Source organism: Rhinoderma darwinii, chromosome 3 (genome assembly GCF_050947455.1).
Source record: "Rhinoderma darwinii isolate aRhiDar2 chromosome 3, aRhiDar2.hap1, whole genome shotgun sequence".
Classification (NCBI taxonomy): domain Eukaryota; kingdom Metazoa; phylum Chordata; class Amphibia; order Anura; family Rhinodermatidae; genus Rhinoderma; species Rhinoderma darwinii.
In genome coordinates this window covers 81,909,446-81,934,917 of record NC_134689.1, presented here as the reverse complement: position 1 = coordinate 81,934,917, position 25,472 = coordinate 81,909,446, and the positions used below count along the sequence as shown (strand labels likewise).

Here is a 25,472-nt window from a genome sequence, read left to right as displayed (position 1 = left end):
GAAAACTAGAATGACAGTTCTCTGTTCCTTATGGATGGCAAGTGGGAGCCTAAAATAAAGTCTAAATAAAGTTGGAGATGAATTGGAGATTTATTTGCAATCCTGACATCCTGGGGGAAATAAGAAAGTGGATATCAGGGGAATGCATGACACACATCTCCTCAGTTATCTAAAAATGTCTAATCCTGTCAAATCTAAGAAAACATGAACACAATTCATTTTCATCACCAAATACATTTCACCAGCTTTCAATGTGCATCCAACGAATGTGTTTACTTATAAAGAAATGAGCAGTGATGCTGGATCATAGAAGCTGCTGCCTCTATGACCATATAAACTTGCTACTGCAGGTGCAAACATGTATTTCACCATATGGAAAAAAAAAACTTGCATATATATCATTGTATAGCAAGGGTGGCTTTGTTTGGTCATGCCAATCGCTACTTCTCTAAATATGTAAGCCACATCGTCAACACAAGAAGGAAAATAATAGTCGAACACAGAAACACCTGAGCATACAGTCAGTACATGTTTTTATTTTTTATTAGTGAGGTACAAGTTATACAAAGATCAATATAACTAATAATACCTAATAATACCGCCATATAGTGGTCAGATACATTAAAGGCTATGTACACCTTTGACACCTCACACCCCACAACTCGTTTTGTGCAGCTTTCTAAATACTTTTTATTAAAAATTATTTTTACATTTTGAGATACAGCTGCTTTGTATCCTGTATACAGAGAAGCAGGCCCTGCGTGTCACTGACACGCAGGATCCACCTGTTATCGATCACATCTAAGTTATGAACTTAGATGTGATCGGTAACAGCTCGATCCTTTCTTGTCAGAGACATGCAAGACCCTATGACACTAAACCCGTCAGTGCCACTGTGTCAGTGATGTATACAAGTTTCAGTGATAGATATAGCTGCTCTGTATACAGGATACAAAGCAGCTGTATCTCAAAAAGTAATAATTTTTAATAAAATGTAATTGCAAAGTTGCAGAAAACACGTTAATAGATATTTTTTATTAAAAATAACCAAAAATGATTTCAAAGGTGTACATAGCCTTTAACGTAACTACAGCTATAGCAGCTGCTATGGGCCCCAGAGAATAAGGGGCACTCAGGTGCAATAATTTTAGTTCCTTTTTGTTGATAAAGATGTTCTATCTGGTGTTACTATCTATTGATTGCTGACTAAAACTTGATTCACTCAAGCTTATTACGGCACGAGTGTGCATGAGTGTGCTAAGGACGGGTTCAGATTCTCGGTGGCGGGGTCCATTCCTGACTTTGCTATGAGGCCCTATGAATTCTAATTATGCCCATGTTCAGACAACAGTTCTACACAGGTGGTGTTCAGATCATCATCACACTACTGACCATACAAGAGAATATAATACTGATTAAACACCTGCAGAATACAAAACTATTAAATTCAGTGACTCACAGGAGACGTCCATACTGATTGGAGTAGTTCGCTTTCCTTTTCTTCTTAATCTGGCCCAGACTGCTATGACAACTTTTTCTGTTGACTGCAGAGTTTGCTTCCCAAAATCTTTGGCCCCTCACTTCTACAGCCCAACCTCACAAGCTACACAAATACAGACTTCAGACCAGATCAATAAATAAATCCAAACTCCAGACAGGACTAATAAAGTAATTCAGACCAGAGAGCAGACCCCAAAATTAATTCAGACCCCTAAGTTACTTTTGACCAAACCCCTAAATAAATGAAGACCTCAGACCCCTAAATAAATTTACACACCAGGCCCTGTTAAATTAATCAGACCCCCTATATTTATTCAGACCCCAGACAAGACCCCTTAAGTCATAATACCCCAGAAAAGATCACTCTATATATTTAACTCTTCTCGCTCTTGGCTTCTCTTCAGATTTAGGAGGCGCCGCACACAGTGTTTTGACACTGGCAGCGTCAGGACCCATTGTGGCAGTGTCGGAAGCTAGATAGGAGCCGAAATGGGGAGAGGTGAGTATTACTAGCCGTTATTTATAAACAAATAAAGGTGATGAGCTGTGCGCGCTTTATCTTCAGCGGCTGTCAGCTGTTATACACAGCTGACATGCCGCTGTGATGGCTGTTACCGCCAATCGCAGCCATTTAACCCCTTCAATGCGGCTGTCAATGACGTCCGCTGCATTGAAGTGGTTTACAGAGCGAAGGAGCTCCCTCTGAACCCCCTGTGCCCCCCCCGTGATGGATCGTGGGTGGCGATGGTAGCCTATTAGGTACGCTAACTGTCAGTTGATCAATGACAGTTACAATACACTGCACTACATAAGTAGTGCAGTGTATTGTACCGGGGATCAGAAGACCAGATCTTCATGTCCCCAGGTCAGTGTAAAAGAAAAAGTAAAGAATGAAAAAAAAATTTGAAAGAAAAATAACTAAATAAATAATAAATAAATAATAAAAACAATAATCGCCCTGTTTCCCTGATCAACTCATTTATTATTATAAAAAAAATTAAAGCATGAAAAAAAACTATACATAATAGGTATCGCCGCGTTCGGAACGGCCTGATCTATAAAAATGTCACATTATTTTTACCACACGGTGAACACCGTAAATTTTTTTAATAAAAAACAATGACAGCATTTTATTTTTTGGTCATCTTGTCTCAAAAAAAATGTAATAAAAAGTTGTCAAAAAGTTGCAAGTAACGCAAAATGGTACCAATAGAAACTACAGTTCGTCACGCATAAAACAAGTCCTCGCGTAGCGATATCAAGTAAAAAATAAAAAAGTTATGGCTGTCAGAAAATGGCAACACTAAAACATGATTTTTTTAGAAAAGAGTATTTTTATTGTGAGAACGTAGTGAAACTTGAAAAAACTATATAAATTTGGTGTCGCTGTAATCGTATCGACCCGCACAATAAAGTTAACATGTTGTTTATACTGCACGGTGAACACTGTAAAAAAAAAAAATTTAAAACGTGCTAGCATTGCTGTTTTTTGGTTTCCTCATCTCCCAAAAAATGGAATAAATAGTGATAAAAAAATAATCGCATGTACCCCAAAATGGAACCAAGAAAAATTACAGCTCGTTCCACAAAAAACGCACCCTCACACAGATCCGTCAACGGAAAAATAACACGTTATGACTCTCAAAACGCAATGATGCAAAATGACGGCCCAGACTATTTTTTTAGGTCCAGTAGAATTTCACTAAATACCCCACATCATCATTTGCTGGACCCCACAGGTGGACCTTGTAGATGCAGCGGAGATGAGGAAACCTGGCCTGTGTATAAAGGATTGGTTCAAAGCGTACCACACCAATCCATGGATTATTCATTCTCCCCATTATTACATCATCCTATTATGCCCTGATGCACTCCGCCCAGCTTACATATAAGCTGATGTACTCCGCACACCTTACATATACCCTGATGTACTCCTCACAGCTTACATATAGCCTGATGTACCCGCACATATTACATATACCCTGATGTACTCCTCACAGTTTACATATACCCTGATGTACTCCGCGCATATTACATATACCCTGATGTACTCTGCACAGCTTACATATATCCTGATGTACTCCGCACATATCACATGTTCCCTGATGTACTCCGCGCATATTACATATACCCTGATGTACTCCGCACATATTACATATACCCTGATGTACTCCGCACATATTACATATACCCTGATGTACTCTGCACAGCTTACATATACCCTGATGCACTCTGCACAGCTTACATATACCCTGATGCACTCCGCACAGCTTACATATGCCCTGATGTACTCTGCACAGCTTACATATGCCCCCACATTATAAGATAAAATACCACTAAAACACCAAGCAAAATCTGCGCTTCAAAAGCCAAATGGTGGTCCAACTAAGCCTGGCAGTGTGCCCAAACGGCAATTTATGACCACATATGGGGTATTACTGTATTCTGGAGAACCCGCTTAACAATTTATGGGATGTGTGTCTACGGTGGTACAAGCTGGGCACAACACATTGAGCACTGAAATGGCATATCTGTGGAAAACAGCAATTTTCAATCTGCAACATCTCTTGTTTACTCATTTTTGCAAAACACTTGTGCGGTCAAAATGCTCACTACACCCCTAGATAAATTATTTGAGGGATCTAGTTTCCAAAATGGGGTAATTTATCGGGGGTACCACTGTACTGGTACTATAGCTCAATGCAACATGGTGTCAAAAAACGAATCTTATAAAATCTCCACTCCAAATACTAAATGGCGCTCCTTCCCTTTAGAGCCTTGCTGTGTGTCCAAATAGCAGTTTATGACCACGTGTGGAGTATTTTCCTACTCTGAAGAAGTTGCTTTACAAATGTTATGGTGCTTTTTCTCCTTTATTTGTTGAGAAAATGAAAAGTTTTGAACTAATTCTATGTCTTATTGGAAAATAATGTAATTTTTCATTTTCACTGCCCATTTCTATTAAAAGATATGAGACACCTGTGGGGTCAAAATGCTCACTACACCCCTAGATGAATTCCTCAATGGGTGTAGTTGCCAAATGGAGTCACTTTTGGGTAGTTTCCACTGTACTGCTACCTAAGGGGCTTTGCAAAAGCGAAATGGCGCATAAAAACCAATCCAGCAAAATCTGCTCTCCAAATGGCGCTCCTTCCCTTCTGAGCCCTGATGTGTATTCATACAGTACTTTATTACGACATATGGGGTATTTCTGTACTCTGGAGAAGTTGCTTTACAAATGATATGGTGATTTTTCTTCTTTATTTGATGAGAAAATGAAACATTTTTACCTAAAGTTACGTCTTAGTGGAAAAAAATGAAATTTTTCATGTTTACTGCCCAATTCTAATGAAATCTATGAAACACCTGGGGGGTCAAAATGCTCACTACACCCCTAGTTGAATTCCTCTAGGGGTGTAGTTTCCCAAGTGGAGTCACTTTTGGGGGGTTTCCACTGTACTGGTACCTTAGGAGCTTTACAAATGCGACATGGTGCCGAGAAATCAAACCAGCAAAATCTGTACTTCAAAAGCTAAATGGCGTGCCTTCCCTTCTGAGTCCTGCCGCTTCCCCAAACAGCCGTTTATGACCACATGTTGGGTATTTCCGTACTCTGGAGAAGTTGCTTTACAAATGTTGGGGTGCTTTTTATCATTTATTTGTTGAAAAAAATAAAAATTTTGAGGTAAAGCTACATCTTATTGGAAAATAATGTCATTTTTCATTTTCACTGCCTAATTCTAATGAAATCTATGAAACACCTATGGGGTCAAAATGCTCACTACACCCCTATATGAATTCCTCAAGGGGTGTAGTTTCCTAAATGGAGTCACTTTTGGGGGGTTTCCACTGTAGTGGTACCTTAGGAGCTTTACAAATGCGACATGGTTCAGAGAAATGAATCCAGCAAAATCAGCGCACCAAAAGCTAAATGGCGTGCCTTCCCTTCTGAGTCCTGCTGTTTGCCCAAACAGCAGTTTATGACCACATGTTTGGTATTTATGTACTCTGGAGAAGTTGCTTTACAAATGTTGGGGTGCTTTTCCTCATTTATTTGTTGAAAAAATGAAACATTTTGAGGTAAAGCTACATCTTATTGGAAAATAATGTAATTTTTCATTTTCACTGCCCAATTCTAATGTAATCTATAAAACACCTGTGGGGTAAAAATGCTCACTACACCCTTTGATGAATTAGTCAAGCGGTGTAGTTTCCAAAATGGGGTCTTTTTTGGGGTGTTTCCTTTATTTTTGCACCACAAGACCTCTTCTAACCCGACATGGTGCCTGGAATATAATTTAAGAAAAGGAAGGCCCAAAATTCCTCTAGGTGCTCCTTTGCTTCTGGGGCTTTTGTTTCAGTCCAGTAGCGCACTAGGGCCACATGTGGGAGATTTCTAAAAACTTCAGAATCAGGGCAATAAATATTCAGTTATGTTTCTCTGGTAAAAACCTTCAGTATTACAAGAAAAATTAATTCAAATGGAATTTCTGCAAAAAAAAAAAATGAAATTTGCAAATTTCCCTTCCACTTTGCTTTAATTCCTGTGAAACGCATAAAGGGTTAAGAAACTTTCTAAATGCTGTTTTGCATACTTTAAGGGGTGCAGTTTTTAAAATGGGGTGATTTGTTGGGGTTACTAATATATAAGGCCCTCAAAGCCACTTCAGAACTGAACTGGTCCCTAAAAAAATAGGCTTTTGAAATTTTCTGGAAAATTTGAGAAATTGCTGCTAAACTTATAAGCCTTGTAACGTCCTAGAAAAATAAAAGGATGTTCAAAAAATGATGCCAATCTAAAGTAGACATATGGGAAATGTTAGCTAGCAACTATTTTGTGTGGTATAACTATCTGTCTTACAAGCAGATACATTTGAATTTAGAAAATGCAAATTTTTTGCAAATTTTCTCTAAATTTTGGTGTTTTTCACACAAAAATATTGAATATATCGACCAAATTTTTTTCACTAACTTAAAGTACAATATGTCACGAGAAAACGATCTCAAAATCGCTTGGATAGGTAAAAGCATTCCAAAGTTATTACCACATAAAGTGACACATGTCAGATTTAAAAAATGAGGCTGTCATTTGGTCCAAAAGTGGCTGCGTCCTTAAGGGGTTAAAGGGGGTGACTGTACCACACGTATTGTACTGCTATCTACCGGTACTATATCTGCTGTACGTTCCCCACCTGTGCTTCCCTGCTCTCACTGCTATATATGTACCTATACTTCATGTACTATACTGCTTTCTACCTATACTACATGTCCTGTACTGCTCTCTACCTGCACTACATGTACGTACTGCTCTTTCCCTGTACTACATGTCCTGTACTGCTCTCTACCTGTACTACAGGTGTTGTCCTGCACTCTACCTGTTCTGTACTGCTCTCTACCTGTACTACAGGTGTTGTCCTGCACTCTACCTGTTCTGTATTGCTCTCTACCTGTACTACAGGTGTTGTCCTGCACTCTACCTGTTCTGTACTGCTCTCTACCTGTACTACAGGTGTTGTCCTGCACTCTACCTGTTCTGTACTGCTCTCTACCTGCACTACGTGTTCTGTACTGCTATCAACCTACTGTACTAGTTTTGTAAATATTTATCTGCAGTCATCTTTTTTTTTGGGTGACATTTATAGAGACTACCAGTGATACCCAAATTTTGTAAAGACAAACCTTTTCAATAACTTCCACATTAGTGCATTATAAGAAAAAGAAAAACAGAACATATATTTATTAGATAATAAAAAAACAACAGCTTATAATGGGAAAAAAAAAATGTTCTTTATATATTTTTAACTAGTAAAAATAAATAAATAATAAAGTAATACATTTAAAATGCATTTAAATTGGGTATTCGTGCAGCTGGTTAAGCCCTCTTGCCAAAATTGACTGCAATAAGATTGTCTTACCAAGAAAACATTTATGAGAGAGGTCTGTGGAATTAATATTTTGTAGTCACTGATCCTGCAGAAAAGGGCGAGCAAATATTTTAATTAACATTTATTATTTATGTTCGCAATGTAATAACTGGAATATAGCTCAGTCTCCCCTTTGTACCTAATTTTACCATTATGGTGGACTCCTATGGGAAGCTTGTAAAGAAGCTGTCAGAATGAAGCATATGGTATAAGATGAGAAGAATGAAGATATGAAATATAGTGGATGAATCCTGTTACAGCAATAGCTGTTTATAGAGAGCATGTGTCATATCTGTGCCAGATCACTCACTGTGCCGGCATGAACTTCAATCTCCTGCTGTTTGTGCTTTCAGTGCTTGTTTCTATTGACGCCATATTCCTCCAGCTTCCATGCTTTTTGGATGAAAAGTGTCAAAAAATAGATTTCTATGGTTCTATTCACATACATGCATTTTTTAATTTTGTGTTTCCTTTTTGTTTTCTTAGCAGCATGTAACATTTTTTGTTCCTTTACATGCATTTTATTCTGCTGTGTTTCTCTCTCTCTCTCTCTCTCTCTCTCTCTCTCTCTCTCTCTCTCTCTCTCACTCTCTCTATATATATATATATATACATATATGTATATATTTATATATTTTTATTTATTTATATATATAAAGTATATGTAAAGCAGCATAAATGAAAGCCCTTTCTTAATTCTAGGCAAGGTCTGTTAAATGTTACTGCAAAGTAGCCACCATTAATCCATTGTCTGTTCCCCTTAACTCATCTTGTACAACAAATATTGACTGAAAAGTAACAACACTGCAATGCCTGGACTCATTGAATGACAAGTAAATGAGATACATGGTTCAATCTATCTTCATCTTATGAGTGCTATTGGCATTAAAGGTTTATCACCCTGCAGTAATACTGCTCACATATTTTCATAGGGTCATGATCGAGGGTCCTTGTCACTAGAAGAATGTCTCTCCTAAGGTGAACTAGCCTTAAGCTCCATACCACTGTTCTGCATAGCCCTCATATGTCCTATAGAGTCATGCATGTAATCTTACAATTAACCCCTTCTTGCCGCAGCCATTTTTCGGTTTTTAATTTTCATTTAATTCTCCCAACTTTCCAAAAGCCACATCATTTTTATTTTTCTGTCGATATAGCAGTATGAGGGTTTTGGTTTTTTTTTGCGGGACAAGTTGTAGTTTCCCAGGGCACCATTTATTGTACCATCTAATGTACTGGGAAACTGGAGAAGATTTTTTTTGTGTCGCCATATTCTAAAAAGCCATAACTTTTTTATTTTTCTGTTGATTAAGCGGTGTGAGGGATTCTTTTTTGCAGGGCGAGTTCTATTTTATGTTGGTATCTTTTTGGGGTACATAAGTCTTTTTGATCACGTATTTTTCATTTTCTGGTGTTTTTTGGCATTTCAAATGTTGTTTTTTTACTGCGTCAACCGTGCAGATTTGATAATGTTATATTGTAATAGTTTGGACTTTTACGGACGTGCCGATACCAGTTATGTTCATAAAAAATGTTGCATTGTTTTTTTTCTAAACTTTTAATGTATAGCAGTAAATCGTGTTTTTTTACGGGTACTTATTAAGCCCTGGGGGGCCGAGAAGGGCAGTCCGAGGGGACTGCCCCCTCTTTCTAATGGCTTAGATGCCTCAGGCACTATTGACCTCAGCATCTGAGGGGTTAAACAGGATAATAGTAATCTATGATGGCAGTGAAGTGTCAGCTGTAACATACAGCTAACACGTGCAATTTATGGAACGGGCTCAGCCCGTGAGCCTGCTCCGTACTTCCCCTCCCGGCTTCCCACTCTGGTATTTTGTTTTTTTAAACATTTTCTGTTTTCAAGATGATTTATAAATACTGTGCAGAACAAGTGTTCTTTGCCATTGTGTTTTATGTTACCTTGTATTGTCCTATGTTTGATCTCGTGAATGCATAACATAAAAATATTGGTCTGTTTTTGAGGTCAAGGGTAGGTGGTTAAGTTATATTTCTGTATGACAGTCTGGTGACAAGACAAAGGGAAGCAGCAGATAGGGGATAGTGATGCAGTGTGACAGCAAGGACAATGATATATACTAAAAAGAACAACAGAAAGGTTTTTAAGATAATGCACTGTCTGGGGGAGAACTGCTGACGTTCTCTTAGAGATCTGAGCCATGGAGATTTTATTTAGTTCGGCAGAGCGGAGCCAAAAAGAAAAAATGCCTGAGCAGTAATATGTCCCTTTAGACATTTTGCAGTAGTTGCTTCAGGTTGCCTTCTCAATCTTCATTTAAGTACAATCTGTATTTTGTCTCAAGATATTTAAAGTGAGCCTGACACCCAATAAGTAGTAGGCAGTAATAGTATAAAGAACATTTTATCACATTTTTGGGCTGCTGATGTACCTTTTGAAATTGGAAGCCTCCAAGCATAAGTTCACCATTACGTTTCATAAAGCAAAGCTAAATTCTTCAATACCTAAATATTTAATTACAAACATTTTTATCGTTTTGTGCAGTGATTTCTTTGCGTTTCTCTGTTTTTCACTTTTGCTGTAAGATTTTTTAAATGCATTCACCATCGTTTCCGTACATCGTAACTTTTCTCCAATTAGCCTTGAGTTTCAATCACTTCGGCTTCTGAATATGACCTCTTGTTCTCATATACTTATTTCTTTGAAATATGCTTCCATCCTTAGCTTTGTTAAATCCCTTAATGTTTTTCAAAGAGCAAGCATGAGCTTTCACAAGGACTGGTGCGAAAATATATATATTTTTAAGCATCTCCAGCTTCCCTCAAACTGGGCTCTTTTACCCACAAAATAGCAGGGCGGACTGGAAGTGACGCCTTTTTTTTGAAGGTAAGGAGATATATTTGTGTTTATGGTTTTGAAAATGTACTCTCCACTGTGGTCTTCAAATAAAATAATGTAATGTTCATGTAAAGTCTATTTTAAAACTGAAATATTTTATGGATATATAACTGGTGAACTTTATTGGTTAATCTATAGGTACCTTAAATAGAAAATGCCAGCCGATCAGAGTAGACATAGAATCTGTGGCATTATTAAGAAATCGAAAATGACTCCTGCCAAACATACTTTCCTTTTTTTCTGCTGTGTTATTAAAGACCAGGTTAATCTGAGCCTTGTTAAGTAAGCACTATCAAACAACCTTGTTGAAAAGAGTAGTGGTTTGTACCCCTCAAACCAGATTGTTAGACAGACATGTCAGTCAAGCTAAGTTATTACTTGTCTTAGGCCCCATGCACACGACTGTAGTGTTCATCCGTAATTACGGAGCAGGTTATTCCATATGTTTACGGGGGTGTGTCTGGGCCATAGAAAGTATATGCAAAATATAGAACATGTCCTATTCTTGACCGCATTTATAGCACGGACTCACCCATAAAAGTCTATTGGCGCTTCCGCAATTGTGGACAGCTACGGATGTGCATCCATATTTGTGGATCCGTATTTGCGGACAGTAAAAACCTTTACGGTTGTGTGCATGAGCCCTAAATCTGTGGACAGGCTCGTGAAGGACAGCCCACAATTTTTGGACAGTCCTAGCTACATTAGCACTTATTGAATTGCATACAGTATTTTTAATTTTAGATATATTTGTGCCAGTGGTGGGATCACAGGCTGGGTATCCCCACTGTATTCCATCTTACTTATGGTTATGTGCTAGTTGTTATAATGCTTATACTTACATCAAATGTCTTCCTTATATATATATAAAAAATTTGGATTACCATGTATTTTGCCTGCTTTATGCATAGTGGTATGAATTAGGTCTGTGGCTTGTATCTATGTTTATTATGATTATATAACCTAGGCCATGCCCCCTGTTATGTTGTCATGTTGCATTTCTGTTGCCTGTATATATTTGTTTATATAGATAAATATGTATTAATTGAGGTTTTTGTAAAAAATGTATATTGATAAAGTTATAATTATTTTATAATACAATTGTTTGGTTTTATAGTATTTAGAGTGTCCACATTAGTTTACATGTTGTCCACTTATAATGATTTGATCAAAGATCTGTAATTTATCTGGCAGTGTGTATTAGTTTTGTAGGAACTCCTAGGGTTTCAGCCATTGATACTAGTTTTGAGGAAATAGTAAGATTCCCAGACCTACTTGGTACATTTGGAAAAAGGAACATTTCAGAAAAAACTGATATACTATGTTATGCCTAGTGCAGGGCTCGGAAGGGCAGTACATAACTAAGAGATTAAAAGAACACCAAGAATAGAAATCATGCACCACCCCTTTATACCTTGCACTAGGCAGTTTTTCCTATAATGTTCCTTTAAAAAAAAAAAAAAAAAAACACAACCTCTTTAAGAACCAGTTTTTTACTCTGATTTGGTTTTCTCCTCTTTTTGGGGTTGGTACTTGTGGCGAACAATGCTTATGTGAATCTCTGTCAATTTTGTTTGGTACAAGTTTTATTATTAACCCAATGCACAAATCATTGTGGTTTGGGAAATAATGAATGGAATATTTTAAATGTCTAATGAATAAAAACCATAAATAGTGTAATATGTTATTTTGTGATTCTGCGTTAACATCTTCAATGCATTACCGCGTTTTAACACCACAGAATGGATCAAAGCTTGCTTTTAAGAATATACAGTAAAATCAACTATAAAAGATCTGCACCAATCAAAGAAGACTGATTTTTAATCCATTTAAATGCATCTACAATCCATAAAGATGATTTTTCTTAGTCCCACAGGCAATTTTCACACATATTTTTTATTTCCTTGGTACCAACTGTTGGTAGATGATAGGAAACGAAATACTAATAAAATGCATTTAAGATGTCTTTTCAACTCTGCGTCATCATGAATCTGCATAAAACGGAGTATGTGTTCTACGCAGAGCGTGATTAACTAGACTACACTATTGGCACTACGCCAAATTATCCTGCACCATAAAATCATAGAAAGCATTTTAAGACTTCTGTGCAAAAGACTTGTGCTGTAATATAGCCTTTATGAGTCATATTTATATGGTATTTCTCTTTAGCCACCACTTTAGGCTTGTATTTGCTAAATCATATGGCTTAATTGGATACATAAATGGGGAGTTGTATATGAAATAGTAAAACTGATTAAAACGAATTGTCATATTAACCAAACATTTTGCGGCTTAATGTGGAATGTAAAATACTACATCCAGCAGTATCCTTTATGGTGATAGTAATCAGGGTATCCTCTTCCTCAAGGCCTATTGTTGTAGAGGAGGTTTGTTTGCTGGACTTTCATTTAGGTAATAACATGTAGGCGATAGTTAACCAACTTTAATGATATCAATAAGCATCTTAGGAGTTGTTTGTCTGACCATATTATAGACATGGTATTAGTAGCATCTGTTTGCTTTGTATGTGGGCTCCTGTAAATCAAAAGTGTATAAACAATGAGATGTAAGCTTTTATTTGCCTCAAGTTTATACAGAGGTCCCTTAGGTTACATTGACCTCAGGTAACAATATTTTCAACATACAATGGTCTCTCATGGGCAATTGTGACTTGAAACCACATCCAAAATACAATGCCACAGAGACACTGACGATCTGCGACATGTGTGATTGTCTGGAAGATCCAGCCAATCAGAATGGGTATTTCACTGGTAAAACACATGTATTACTGATGTGCATGCTGTCTAGTAGCGCCTCTCTACAGTACAGTACTACATGCTCTCCGGTGCTATCTAACAGCACCGGGATGAGCTGCTTCTTGGACACCAGATAAGGACGGCTCCATGTTATTTTTCTGGGACACTGTGTATTATACAGGACCCTGCAGAAGCTCCTGTCTTAACCATAGAAATCGATTTACAGCCTTCAGCAGTTATTCCTGACTATATATATCTATAACTTACAATGGTCGTCCAAGAACCAATTAATATTGTAACTTGTAGGAGCACTGTATCAACATTTGTCGAACATTCTTAAATCTATAACTGAGTTGCATTAATATAAATTTTCCAATATAGTGGTATTATAGCATGCACTTCTTTAAAGGGGGTTTCTTACAATTAACATTTGTAGTATATGGTTAGGGGTACTATACCACTGAGATCCCCTCTGATCTTAGCGAAGATATGGCTGCACGTACAGATGTAGCCGTCTTTGCCTTGACTTTTAACGCATTAAATAAACAATGGCTAGATCTCTTATCTTGACTCTTTCAATGACTTTTTCAATGGCTTTTGTTGTGTGATATCACGCTGCAGCAAGTTATCAGAATCAAGTTAAAGATGGCTACATCTGTATCCCTATTGAAAGCTTATGGAAACACTAAGGGTATGTTCACACGAGGTCATTACGTCCGTAATTGACGGACGTATTTCGTTCGCAAGTACCGGACCGCACACAGTGCAGGGAGCCGGGCTCTTAGCATCATAGTTATGTACGACGCTAGGAGTCCCTGCCTCGCTGCCGGACAACTGTCCCGTACTGTAATCATATTTTCAGTACGAGACAGTTGTCCGGCAGCGATGGCAGGGACTCCTAGCGTCATACATAACTATGATGCTAGGAGCCCGGCTCCCTGCACTGTGTTCGGTCGTAAATTACGGACGTAATGACCTCATGTGAACATAGCCTAAGACTGAATGCACATGATGCGTATTACTTGCAGATTTGCCATGTGTATTTTCATTCGGCAAATCCGCAGCATATTACTGTATCAGCAAAGTAAATTACATTTCAAGAAATCTCATCTACACAGTGCAGATTTTTTCTGCACGCAAATTGACCTGTGGTGCGTATTTTAAAATCCACGGCAAGTCAATTTCTCTTGCGTTCCCGCTTACGAATTGTATATGTCTAGTTTTAAGGAAAAATGCACCAAAATACACATTTAGTTTAATAAAATAAAGAATGCAACTAATTGAACGCAAATGAGTACACAAATAAAACAATGCACAGATGGATTTTTCTCTGATTTGGTTTTATTTATTTATATACTATCTCTCTTGGGCCGTGTTGTGATACAATACGTATTTCCCCGACTGAGAGTCCCTTTAATTAGTACATTCCTACTGACATAGATATCTAGTATGCCTGACTACCTATTTTTATAATGTCCTAATGCTCAGCAAGCCGTCTTTGTGTTATTGCAATATTCCTACTTTATGCATGGCGATGGCTCTTGTCATCGCCATAGACCTGACTGACATACTGACATATGAATCGCCGCTGTTAAGACGTACTGATCCGTTCACCCATGTTGTGGCGTTGCCATGGAGATCTGGTGTGCTACGCATACTTAGGAGGCGGATACATATTGTTGCCTCATCACCGCTCTCCTATAGGCTGCCTCGGGTGTCCGTCGGAGAGAATGAGGGGGCGGGTTCCTCCCCCCTGAACACCATTGGATAGTGCCGACGAGCCTTGATTGGCCTTCGGTGCGGCGCTCTGATTGGCCCGCCTACACGTCGGTCAATCTAGATAGGAGGCTCGGCCTGCATGACGGGCCACGATTGGTCAATTAGTAATCAGCTGTACCTTCCGTGCAGCATAACACAGTTCTGTTTCCCCGGCGCGCTATCATTAGCCCCTAAACCCATGAAGACGCTGCCTCGTGTAGCGAAACATGTCGGGGGGGCTTTGACACTCCATTTTTGATCTAATGTGTACCTCCGTTGGCTCTTATTTTCACACTGTCTAATTGGCCTGGCGTTCTGCAGCCGCAGGGCGATGTTGATAAATGCATATATAATCACACTTGCACTGCTCAGTGAAACTCTTCAAACGGAGGATATGTTATAATTTTAACCAATACATGTAGTGAGTCCATATTGCTTAATAAAGCGTAATAAAGTTAATTCCATATTGTTTGATAGTTGGGACATAGGGATTTGCCTGCTGGTAACAGTTTTTTGTATATATTGTCCTAAATTCCCGCCAACTGTCAGGATCATTTTCTTTTCATGCTTTAAAAACCTGTCCAAAAACTATTTTAGCTGTGGAATTACGTGCGTATACATGCGGATCAAATTACGCAATGTGTGCATTCAGCTTTAAACAACCAAGTTAATATTCTTGACTGTTTCCTTATTTCACAATGATATAAGCTGGAATTGCTATTTATGCAATTACTTATTTGTATATGTTTAAAAAAAGTGAACCCACATTTTAAGGAAAAACATCAGTAATTTCTAATAACCTATAATGGCAATATATTCATATTTATAATTGGGTTTTTTTCTATTACATATTTATCAGCACATGGTAGAGATAACTTAATGTTGCCTATGATATCCAGTACGTCCTTGTTGAAAATATTTTGATTCCATCCACATTCCATCATGAAATTGTGTGATCCCTAACAAATCATTTCTGTTCTCCTGCCTCTTCACATCAGCATCAAAGCAAATAGGGATATTGCCATAGTCCATCTATTCCCTGTGAGATCTGTCATTAGCACCATACTAAATTACTGTAATTAGCAGTCAGTAAATGATGGGTGTATGAGCGCTTGTAAAATAAAGTGTAGTAAACAACATTCAGTTGCAGGATGTTCTATACATATTATTTGTGCTGGTAAAAATATATAGTTTACTTGTTGGATTTGCTGATGATTGATGTATGATTTGCAGGAATTCACTGTTATAAAACAGATTTCAATGCATCTAGAAATGTAACATTTACCAACTCCGAACAACCTTACAACACCACTTCTTACTTTAACACTGTATTGTGAAAATTAGTTATGCAATCAAGAACCTTATTTTTATCATATATTAGGATTTTTGACGAGTAAATCACTTAGAATCAATTTGTTATGTATATAGCCTACAGCTATCACAGAATAGAAATGTGTTATAAATCACCGTAGCCTTGACACATATTTATCATCATATGTAAAGGGAACCTCTTATCAGTTTTGAGGTCTCAAATCTGCAGGTAGGTTGATGTAGGGGAGGGGGTCTTGCATCAGTGTTTAATTCCCTTGGATCGCCGATCGCAAGTGCCACCGAGGCGGGACTTGATGTACAAGTGCTCCTGCACTGCACTTTGCGAGCCCTGCCCCTCTACTCTGAATGACGGCTCTAGCAGTCTCCTAATTGGCCACTTGAGCCGTCACTGAGAGCAGAGAGTGGCACTTGCGACTGCAGCACCCGGGAATTCAAACATGGGTTTCTCGGTCATGCAACATGCATGATCGAGAAAAAAGGTACCTTTAAAGTTAACTCCCCTATATTACTCTGTCAGCATTTTTGAGGCCTCGAAATTGCTGACCGGTGCCCTTTAAAGGAGTTGTCTCCTTAAAGCAACCCCTGTCTTTATACCATGGGACATAGAGGGGTGTCTGTTGTTTCAAACCCCCATCTATGAGCCAGAGCAGGGAGCCACTAAGAAAAATTAGCTCTCGCTGTAGTGGATCAGGCCTGCCCATGTATTACATGGGCATTTAATAAAAACAATTTGTGCCCACTACTAATTAAAAGCATAACAAAGGAGTTGCCATAACTAAAAAATCTCAGCTTGTTAATATGTCAGTATTCAAAATGAAGGACATCTGTAGAGGATAATTTCACAATTTTCCTAAACTTCAGAGATCCAGAGCTATTTTACAAATTTTAAGCACGCCCACCACATTGTTTATTCTCTGACCCGTTGGAAAGGCACATTATGTAAATTGTGGTGAAGGTAATCTTCTTACCGGTGGCTGTATTTGTGAGTTATCCACTCCCTTCTGGTCCTCAGCTGAGTCATGTGAACGGGAATAGGACTCTCCAACTCCCACAGCATCTCGTGTGGACAGGAAGTCCATTTATTCCTATAAGACTCACATCGAGGCTGTAATAGTAATGAATAGAGAAACTGAATTTCTGTCCACACGAGACAATGTGGCAGTTGTAGAGTCCTATTGTTGGACACATGACACAGCTGAGAACCAGAAGGGAGTGGATAACTCACAAATACAGCCACCTATATAAAGATTACCTTCACCATAATTTACATAATGTGCCTCTCTAATGGGCCAGAGAATAAAATATTTTGTGCGAGTGCTTCTTTAACACATGATTTTTGGGACTTCCTTATTCATCAACACCACATTTTTAAAAGAGCCTCTTTCTGCACCGCACTGTACATGTATGGCACAGGCATGAGGTAGTTCCTACATAATGCAGTACATGTACACATCTGTGTCTGTGCTATCAGCAGTAAGGGTTGGCTGTATTATGGCCAGGAACAGAGATACTGTAATGCTAATCTCGGCCGTTTAACCACCTTAGATGCCACATGCAATAGCAACCACAGCACCTTCTGTCAGTACATTGTCACCCTAAGGCCTGCTATATCTGTAAACCTATTAGTGATACGCTGACAGGCAGGAGAAACACTGACATATAGTTAGGTTCAGAATTATTTGGACAGTGACACAAGTTTTGGCATTTTAGCTGTTTACCAAAACATACTGAATATACAGTTATATAATCAATATGGGCTTGAAGTGCAGACTCCCAGCTTTAATTTGAGGGTATTCACATCCTAATTTGAGGAAGGGTTTAGGAATTACAGCTCTTTAATATGTAGCTGCCTCTTTTTCAAGGGACCAATGGTAATTGGACAATTATCTCAAAAGCTATTTAATGGGCTGCATGGGCTATTACCTCGTTAATCCATTATCAATTAAGCAGGTAAATGATCTGGAGTTGATTCCAGGTGTGGCATTTGCATTTGGAGGCTGTTGCTGTGAGCTCACAACATGAGGTCAAAGGGGATCTCAATGCAAGTGAAACAGACCATCGTTAGGCTAACAAAATGAATAAATCCATCAGAGAGATAGCACAAATGTTAGGAGTGGCCAAATCAACAGTTTGGTACACTCTTGAAAAAAAAGAGCGCACTGTTGATCTCGTGAACTCCAAAAGGCCAGGACGTCCACGGAAGACAACAGTGGTGGATGATCGCAGAATCCTTTCCATGGTGAAGAAAAACCCATTCACAACATCTAGCCAAGTGAAGAACACTCTCCTGGAAGTAGGTGTATCAGTATCCAGGTCTACCATAAAGAGAAGACTTCATGAGAGCAAATACAGAGGGTTCACCACAAGGGGTAAACCATTAATCCGCCTCAAATATAGAAAGGCCAGATTAGACTTTGCCAAACAACATCTAAAGAAGCCAGCCCAGTTCTAGAACAGCATGAAACTAAGATCAACCTGTACCAGAATGAGGGGAGGAAGAAACTATGGAAAAGGCTTGGAACGGCTCATGATCCAAAGCATACCACATCTTCTGTAAAACATGGTGGAGGCAGTGTGATGGCATGGACATGCATGGCTGCCAAAGGCACTGGGTCACTAGTGTTTATTGATGCTGTGACTGAAGACAGAAGCAGCCGGATGAATTCTGAAGTGTTCAGGGATATACTTTCTACTCAGATTCAACCAAATGCAGCAAGGTTGATAGGACGTCGCTTCACAGTACAGATGGACAATGAGCCAAAACATACTGCAAAAGCAACCCAGGATTTTTTTAAGGCAGAGAAGTGGAATGTTCTGCAATGGCCAAGTCAATCACCAGATCTTAACTCGATCGAGCATGCATTTCACTTGCTTAAGACCAAACTTCAGGCAGAAAGACCCACCAACAAGCAACAACTGAAGACAGCTGCAGTAAAGGCCTGGCAAAGCATCACAAGAGGAAACCCAGCGTTTGGGGATGTCCATGGGTTCCAGACTTCAGGCAGTCATTGCCTGCAAAGGATTCCCAACAAAGTATTAAAAAAAAACCATTTTATTTATGGTAATGTTAATTTGTCCAATTACTTTTGAGCCCCTGAAATGAGGGGGCTGTGTAGAAAAATAGTTGCAATTCCTAAATGTCTCATAAGATATTTTTGTTCAACCCCTTGAATTAAACCTGAAAGTCTACACTTCAATTGAATCTCAGTTGTTTCATTTCAAATCCAATGTGGTGGCATGCAGAGCCCAAATCATGAAGATTGTGTCACTGTCCAAATCATTCTGGACCTAACTATACATTAGTATTGTATGTAATGTATTATAGAAGTGATTGAAGGATTGCAAGTTCAAGTCTCCTAGGGTGACTAAAAATAAAATAGGTTAATACATAGTTACATAGTTAGTACAGTTGAAAAAAAACACATGTCCATGAAGTTCAAACAAGGAATGGGAAAAAGGGAAGGGATGAAACAAAAATTCTACACATGCATATTGGAGCTGATATTTTTTTATTCTAGGAAATTATTTAAGCCATTTTTAAAGCCATCTACTGTCCCTGCTGTGACCAGCTCCTGCGGTAGGCTATTCCACAGTAAAGAAGGCTTGTCGCCTCTGGAGATTGAACCTTTTATTTCTCCAGGCGGAGGGAGTGTAATTTGTCTTTTGAGGGGGTTTTACATTGAACAGGTTTTAACTATATTTCTCATATGGGCCATGCATATATTTATATAAGTTAATCATGTCCCCCTTAGTCGTCTTTATTCTAGGCTAAATAGGTTTAGTTCTTTTAATCTTTCCTCATAACTTAGATTCTCCATGCCCCTTATTAGCTTCGTTGCTCTTCTTTGTATTTTTTCCAACTCCAGGGCATCCTTTCTATGAACTGGAGCCCAGAACGGAACTGCATAATCCAGATCCGCACTAATGCTTTGTAAAGTGGTAATAATACATCCCTGTCCCGCGAGTCCATGCCTCTTTTAATACATGACAATATCTTGCTGGCCTTTGAAGCAGCGGATTGACATTGCATGCTGTTATTTAGTCTATGATCTACAAATACACCCAGATCCTTCTCAACTAGTGACTCTCCCAGTATAGCTCCCTCTAGGACATATGATGCATGCAGGTTCCCAGGGTTCTATAAGTAATTATTTACAGCAGCCACATGAACCATAGGAAACATTAATCTGGAGATGACCTATTGGGGCAGATTTACTACTGTGTCTCTGTCTAGAAAGTATGGAAAATGCACCAAATTTTGGCTTAGTTTGGCACAATTTTGATGTTTGCACCTAACTAGACACTTTTTAAAAGTGCTCTAAAAAGGGATGTGGCTTAGCTGAAAGGAGGGATGTTGTAAATACGCAAATATTCTCTAAAATTGAGGCAAAACAAGCACACAAGCACACAAAATACTTCACAAGATTCTGGCACAAAATAAGCCTAATAAAAATGGGCATAAAAAAGCAACAAGTGTCTAACAGGTCAGGCAAGATTCACAAACGTTATGATACATGCACTACTATGATAAATTTGGCGCATTTTATGCCTGCCTGATCTAGTTTTACACTGTCTAACTATTAGACAGCATTAGTAAATGTTGGCCATTGATTTTTATGGGACCACGGCCGGTTTTAGACAAAATGCGGCCCTGGGCAAAGTCAAAAGTGTGGCACCAAATGCTGAATTATTGTATAAATAATTGAGTCCATTCAGAAGGCGGTGTTCAGAGAACTGCATCGCTGATTTGTAGTGCGTCCAGAAGTGTTACAAGCCCCAAAGCATATGTCCCCCATCTCACACAAAAAAAATTATCTATATACAATTATTAAAACTCAAACCATTATACCAGATTAACTATTACCTGCATACTCTTACTGAACACAACTCTCTATTATAAGACTAATATTACCAATAATCTCACAATATAAGTTCCAAACAATACCGCCACACTATAACCACATAGTGACTGAATAATACCCCATACTGTTAATAAATAAACCGCACTATACAAAGACCAATATTACCACCATACAGTGACCATATAGTGGTAGATGCCAGTTATACACAGGAACTCTGCAGACGATATAAGTGATTACAGCACATTTATATCCAGGGACTCACAGGACACATCTTTTCTGATTAGAGTCGTTCACGTTCCCTTTTTTTCACAGACCACTGTGACGACTTATTCCAGCCATGACTCGTCTTATTCCAGCCTTGACACACAGACATGTTGGTTTCTTGCATTTCCAGCACCCTCTCCACCTATACCCCATCCTCTAAACAAACTAGTAATACACAGTGCCCCAGATGGTAATAATGTTCCCTTAGTGCTCGACACAAAAAAAGTAACCGTACCCTATTTGTGCCCCTGTACTGTAATAATTGCCCCTTTGTGCCCCCTGTAGATAGTGCCACAGTGCCAATGTAGATAGTGCCACAGTGTCTCCTGTAGATTGCGCCACAGTGTCCTCTGTAGATAGCACCACACGCAGCCCCCTGTAGATAGTGCCACACACAGCCCCCTGTAGATATTGACACACCCCCTCTTGTAGATATTGCCACACAGCCCCTCCTTGTAGATAGTGCCACACACTCCCTCTTGTAGATAGTGCCACACAGCCCCCCTCCTGTAGATATTGCCACACAGCCCCCTCTTGTAGATAGTGCCACACAACCCACACTGTAGATAGTGCCACACAACCCACACTGTAGGTAGTGCCATACAGCCACTCCTTGTAGATAGTGCCACACAGCCCCACATGTAAATAGTGCCACACAGCCCCCCAAGTAGATAGTGCCACACAGCCCCATTTAGATATTTTGCCACGCAGCCCCACAAACAAATAAAATTGTACTCACCTAGCCCTGTTCCCGCAAAAGGCAGAGCTGCTGCACAGCCTCGAGATGCTGAGACGGGACCCTCTTGTGTAGTCCGGTGTGCTCCAGTGACGTCATCATGCCGGCCTACGCAGGGATTCTGTCCCTGCATCTTATAGGCTGCAGGCCTAATATGGCTTGTAGCCTAGTGAATGGCGCAGAAGGGAGCTGCTCCGCAATAGTATTCAATTGTATCTGCGTCAGTTCCTAGGACCGTGCCGCCCAGTCCATAAATGTTATGTGCCGGGCGGCTCGCGGGCTCACCCAATGCCACGGGCCCCGTAGCAGCCGCTATGGCTGCTATAGTGATAGTGCTGCCACTGGGCAGGAGGCCCTGGGAGGATGGGGGCCCTGGGCAATTTCCAAGTTTGTCCCCACATAACGCTGTGACTTGTGCAGAGTCGGGTATCTGTGTCCATCACCTATTGTCAAAAGGTGGATCCTGTGTTATCTGGCACTTATAATATAGGTATTGCCTTTCATTGTAATACTGACCACTCATAATAAAGTGTTGCACTACTGAAAAATGACCCTCTACAGAAAACAGGAAATGTCAATCTACTAAGGCTCAGGGGCCAGTCTGAAAACGGCAATATTTCAGGATTATTTTAAAATCAAAATAATAACATGAAAAATTTTAAAAACAAAATCACAGAATGTTTTAACAAAATATATATTTAACATTAAAAACTTGATTTAAACAATAAGAACATTCCCTTTAAAGGGACTCTGTGACCAGTTTATTAATGCCCTATCTCCTAACTAGTCTAATAGGTGCTTTGCTGCTGATAACTACAGTGAAATTTGTTTTAAAGCATGTTTATTATTTGCAAAGTTATGAACATTTTTCTAAATATGCTAATGTATCTTTAAGAGCCAAATAGGAGGTGACTCTTTCTTTTCACTCTGGGCGGTGTAATGTTTTCTGTATGACGCTGTCCAATCAGCATACAGCTTCTCCCCCTTCCCTGCCCAGTATCATGGTGTGATCATATAGTACACTGCTTCCATTCCCGACTATGTTTTCAACTGGCGATATTCCTGGCTGCGATTCTGGTGTCATATGAAAGATTAGAATCTCCTCTTTTATATGCCACCAGAACCGCTGTTCTAGGTGGTCCACAGCCTGGGATATGGCTGTTTGAATTGATCCCCCTTCCCTCTAGCTTTAGTTTCACACTGTTTGAAGCAGCTTCATGCTGATAGGACAGTGTCAGAGGCTGTGAGGTAGCTCCACCTCCGGAGATTCGCTGGTGTTACCTCCCACTTGTCTAATAAAGGCTCAGTTACATATTTAGAAAAATGCTCATAACTTTGAAAATAATAAAAGTTTTTTAAAATAAATAGTAGCAAGGCGCCTAATAGATTAGTTAGTAGATAGGGAATTGATAAACAGGTTACAGTCTCTTTAAGGAGTTAAAAAGGTATACTGGTGTGACAATCTTTAGAGCTTCTTTCTCTGATTTAACAAATGAAAACAAAGATCAATAAGTCATTTGTCTGAGAAAGTGTCCGTGCTTACACTAAACTTGACAGGAGGTTTTAGCTTATATCTCTTCTTTATGAGCCACCATTAGAGTCAGAGTTGTCACCTCAGAACGTTTTCACTTGTGTCTTGTGATCGCCAGTGAGGTCATTATTACTAAAGCAGCATGATTGCTCTGGAAATATATACTAACAAATGCGTTCACCGTGCTGGTTTTTATGTCTGAACGTGACCATGCGGTAGGGTGGAGGCCACTAGAGATTTGCTATGTGGTATACAGGGCTTGAGGGTTTACTTGCTTCATAACAAAATCTGCTTATGGGCAGAACATCCTCCACTTTCCTTTACATATGATGTTTTATTATTAACAGCTTGAGCAGAACTACAGTTAAATACAATCTTTTAATGCTCACAGAAAATATGGAACCGATTGTTCAGAAGTGACCAGTCCATTCATGGCTTTAGGCAACAAATTAATTGCTCTGCTTTCTTTAAGAGATAATATTTTCTTGCAGCGTTCTGCTTATGGTTCAGTATGCTTTGTTGTAGGATAAAAAGATGCTACATTTACTATATCCCCCTCGGTACCACTGGAAGATGGTCAATTTATCCTTTTTTTTATCAGCAGAACTCCTTTACAATCTTGTCATCTTGATTCTATGTTAAATTTATAGCACAACTTTGCCATTTCGAAGAAGGATTGGAGGTTCCGCAGTGCACAGAGCAGGTAAAATATTCAGCATTGGAATGGAATGACCCTTATTGCCACGATTAGATGGCCAGCGTTGACTGTCTTTACAGTGCTTACTGATGGCAGTCTCCGGCAATAAAATGCTATTGCTTGGTCAACACTAGCACACATGTTATTGTGAAATAAATAGGACTGAGCAGACCTCTTTAAAAAATAAATGGCAGCTTGTGGGGATAAAAAAAGGTAATGTAAGTAATGATAAAAAGATGCACGATAATGCTGGGAACATACATCTTGTCATCTTAGCTTTCACCTTCTACCTCTCTGTCACAGGAAATTATGTGACATAGTTCAGCTTTCACTTGCAAACACCCAAATGTGAAAGTTAATTCAGCTGCTTCAGCGTTATGTCCTGCAGTTTAAAGTAAGCGGAACTGATTATTTCAGTTATTGTCACGTTCCTAGGATTGAGGGTTCAGTTTGATAGCACAGACCACGAACTGTCCTTTAACTAGTTGCCAACACAGGTTGAGAATACTCGTCCTGAGCAGCGGGTACTTCGCGCTTTAGGACGAAGGTTCTGTGTGACAGCCGTGTCTGCACGCGATCAGGAGAGGGGCAATGGCTGTAATACACAGCAACAGCCCTGCTCCAACGGCAGAGAGAAGAGAAACCTCTTCTCTCCACCGTTAACCCCTTGAATGCCGTGATCAAACCTGATCGCGGAATTCAAAGTAAATAAGAGGGGTGAACTGGCCTTTGATCGCGTCACAGAAAATCCCAGTAACGCGATCAAAGCCCATAACTTGTATGGCCAGACAGCCTAGGGTCCATTGAAGGAGCACAGGGCTGTCTGACCATATTTCCTGTTGTTAGGGAATACTGAGGTATGCCCTAACAACTGCTTGTGTAGAATCAGTACACAGGAATTTAGATATGTGCCAGTACATGACAGTTAAAAAATCAAAATGAAAAATCCCTCTATGGGATTAAAAAAATAATAATAATAAAAGTTTTTTTATGTTAACCCCTTAATGACTGGGCCATTTTGCACGTTAATGACCAAGGATTATTTTTTGTTTTTTCACGGTCGCATTCCAAGAGTCGTAATTTTTTTTTTATTCTGTCGACATAGCTCTATAAGGGCTTGTTTTTTGCGGGACGAGTTGTATTTTGTAATTGTACCATTTTTATATGCTTACAATATATTGATTAGCTTTTATTAACTTTATTATTGTATAGTATTGAAAATAAGCAGCTATTCCAG

General features: G+C 39.1%; 1 protein-coding gene across 9 annotated transcripts in view; it reads left to right on the top strand.

Annotated features, from left to right (window-relative positions):
- Nucleotides 1-25,472, top strand: part of TENM2 (teneurin transmembrane protein 2) — a 2,339,501-nt gene that overhangs the window by 1,528,603 nt on the left and 785,426 nt on the right. The gene's annotated exons all lie outside the window — the stretch shown is intronic.